This window comes from Triticum aestivum, chromosome 1D (assembly GCF_018294505.1).
Source record: "Triticum aestivum cultivar Chinese Spring chromosome 1D, IWGSC CS RefSeq v2.1, whole genome shotgun sequence".
NCBI classification, from domain to species: domain Eukaryota; kingdom Viridiplantae; phylum Streptophyta; class Magnoliopsida; order Poales; family Poaceae; genus Triticum; species Triticum aestivum.
The window spans coordinates 95,186,856-95,190,778 of NC_057796.1; positions in this window are offsets into that span (position 1 = coordinate 95,186,856).

Consider the following 3,923-nt stretch of genomic DNA (forward strand, 5'->3'; position numbering starts at 1 on the left):
CCCACTGGACCGGGGCGGCGGCGCGAAGTGTCCGGCCGACGGCGGACGCGTCCGGCGACGCGGAGGGAAGTTTGTCTAGGGTTGGACTGCGAACGTTTTTCGGGGGAGATGCCTATTTATAGGTAGAGGGAGCTAGGAGAGTCCAAATGAGGTGCGGTTTTCGCCCACACGATCGTGATCGAACGACCTAGAGCATGGAAGTGACTTAGAGGAGTTTTGGGCTGGTTTTGAGGGGGGGTTTTGCTCCAACACACAAAAGGACATTGCGGTTACCCGGTTAACCGTTGGAGTACCAAACGACCTCCAAATGGAATGAAACTTGACCGGTGGTATACCAAGGCCACTTGACAAGCCTCGGTCCATTCCGAGAACGTTTGACACCCGCTCACGAAAGAAAACAAGAGGGGTGCGCCGGAGGAGATAGGAGCGCCGGATTGCAAAACGGACAACGGGGAAAATGCTCGGATGCATGAGACGAACACATATGCAAATGCAATGCACATGATGACATGATATGAAATGCATGACACGAACAAAACACAAAACGACAAACAAAACCCGTCCACGGAGGGAATATCATAACACATAGCCGAAAATGGCAAGAGTTGGAGTTACAAATATGGAAAGATACATCCGGGGTGTTACACGTCTCCTCCTTCTTGATCCAGCAAGGGGGAAGGAGAAGTTGAGGGAGAACTCCAGCAGCACGACGGCGCGGTGGCAATGGAGCTCGTGGTTCTCCGGCAGAGCTTCGCTAAGCACTACGGAGGAGGAGGAGTTGGAGGAGGAGAGGGCTGTCCCAAGGGAAGGGTGTGGCTGCCCTCCCACCCCCTCACTATATATAGGGGGAAGGGGAGAGGGGGGCCGGCCCCTCTAGATGGATCTAGAGGAGGAGGAGGCGGCCAGGGGAAACCCTAGATGGGTTTGGGCGCCCCCACCCCCTAGGAAACTTGCTCCCCGAAGCCGGGAGGGGCGGCTGCCCTAGGGGTGGCGCCCCCACCTCTCCTGGTTACGTGAGAGGGGTTCGGAGGGGCGCACAGCCCCTTAGTGGGCTGGCTTGCCCCTTCCCCTTGGCCCATAAGGCCCCCCAACGCTTGCCGGGGCCTCCGAAACCCCTACGGACAGGATGGCCATAGCCTGGTACCCCCGGAACAATTCCGGACTCCAATACCCTTCGTCCAATATACCGATCTTCACCTCCGGACCATTCTGGAGCTCCTCGTCATGTCCGGGATCTCATCCGGGACTCTGAACAACCTTCGGTAACCACATACTATTTCCCATAACAACTCTAGCGTCACCGAACCTTAAGTGTGTAGACCCTACGGGTTCGGGAACCATGAAGACATGACCGAGACACCTCTCAGGCCAATAACCAATAGCGGGATCTGGATACCCATATTGGTTCCCACATGTTCCACGATGATCTCATCGGATGAACCACGATGTCGGGGATTCAATCAATCCCGTATACAATTCCCTTTGTCTATCGGTATGTTACTTGCCCGAGATTCGATCGTCGGTATCCCTATACCTTGTTCAATTTCGTTACAGGCAAGTCTCTTTACTCGTTCCGTAACGCATGATCCCATGGCTAACTCATTAGTCACATTGAGCTCATTATGATGATGCATTACCGAGTGGGCCCAGAGATACCTCTCCGTCATACGGAGTGACAAATCCCAGTCTCGATTCGTGCCAACCCAACAGACACTTTCGGAGATACCTGTAGTGCACCTTTATAGCCACCCAGTTACGTTGTGACGTTTGGTACACCCAAAGCATTCCTACAGTATCTGGGAGCTGCACAATCTCATGGTCTAAGGAAACGATACTTGACATTAGAAAAGCTCTTAGCAAACGAACTACACGATCTTATGCTATGCTTAGGATTGGGTCTTGTCCATCACTTCATTCTCCTAATGATGTGATCCCGTTATCAATGACATCCAATGTCCATGGTCAGGAAACCATAACCATCTATTGATCAACGGGCTAGTCAACTAGAGGCTTACTAGGGACATGTTGTGGTCTATGTATTCACACATGTATTACGGTTTCCAGTTAATACAATTATAGCATGAACAATAGATAATTATCATGAACAAGGAAATACAATAATAACCATTTTATTATTGCCTCTAGGGCATATTTCCAATAGGCATATAATAACTCACCATCATTCTAGCACGTGACAAGTTAACCACTACTAGCTAATTGTTCATTCTAAGTAAATAACTTCCTAGCACATAACAAGTACTAGCTAGGACCTACTCCTCTCTCATAGGTAAAATAGCATAAAACAGGAAAAAAAAACCTCCATCTCCATTATGCAGCATAGTGATCCATCGGTCTCCAATTGAAGCCTGCGCTTGTTCACTATTTTTGTCCATCCTTTGATTTTGAGGCCTCCATATATTTGAGAAGTTGAGTATGCACATTTGAAAGTCTCCGTACCTGGTCATACGTTAACAATTTTCATCTGACCTTTAACAAACATCAGTGGAGGCACAACATCATTCTCGAGCTTCTGTTGAAGAACATAATAGTAACAAAGTTATCATGGGAGCCCAATTTTACCAATATGGTGCCACTGTTAAAAAATAACAAGTAACAAGTAAGAACAACACATTAGTTCTAGTCCACTGACATAACAACTTATCAAAGCAGTGAACACGAGTCAACGAATCATGGTGAAAGTAACTAGAAGAAATTCCCGTGTGTCCTCAAGAATGTTTTGATCACTGTAACAAGTACTTCTGGCTTGTCCTTTGCAATAAAAAGGATTGGGTCACCTTGCTGCACCTTGCTATTTTGGTTACTTGTTACTTATTACCAATTATCTTGCTATCAAATTATCTATCATAACTACTTTACAACACTTGTAGAGAATACCTTGATGAAACCTGCTTATCGATTCCTTCTGCTCCCTGTTGGATTCGAAACTCGTACTTATCGAAAGGACTATGATTGTTCCCTTATACTTGTGGGTCATCATGCATCCAAAATCCTGAAAACAAAGTTATGCCATAAGAGTCCAATATATCTACCTATATGTGGTATTACTCTATCGTTCCAGGTAAGTTCGCATGTGCCATCTCTAAACCTTCAAATGAACATTTTTATTGTGTGCCTGACAACTCATGGAGTGGCGGGGTAGTCAATGTCTTCCATGCTAAGTGTGTTCAACTCATGATGAGAGTTTACTCACTCGCCAAATATTGAGGGAGGCTGCTAATAAGGATGCCCAGTCCTAAATTATTTATAAAAACACTCCCCCAGACAGTTGAAAGTTTGTAGGCACCCGTGGATTCGCCTAGACATGGTTTTTGTTAGTATGGTGGAGGGGGAGTGAAACCTTTTGCATGTAAACCACCATTAATGTGTTTATTATGGAAGATATTGGAAACTTGGTCGTAAACCATTAACAGGAAAGGTACACCTCTCAAATAGAATTATCTTTGTTTAACCTTGCGAGCTCTAGCACATTGCAAATTCTGCTTCCCTCTGCGAAGGGCTTATCTTTTAATTTATTGTTGAGTCATCACCTTCTCACTCCAGGACCTATTTGAAGAGCGCTATTGTCATTCTTAGTTTAATATGCATTTTGTCTAATTAATGTTGAGTGTGAGCATGACTAGATGTCTTCTACACTGAATTACAATGTTTAGTCGTTGCTTAAACTTCAGAGGTGTTCTGCATGTATGTTTTGCGCTCTCAGAATGGGCTAGCAAGACACCATCCTATCATATTGTATGATGGTTATTTTGACAAAGTGTTGGTATTTGAGATATAGTATTGATGCTCGCTAGTTGGTTATATTATTGACATGAGTAAATGTGGCTGCTAAGTGTTATCATATATGTGTTTACTTCATGATCTTTGTCGAAAACTTGATTACTAATTAAGCTTATATACAACAA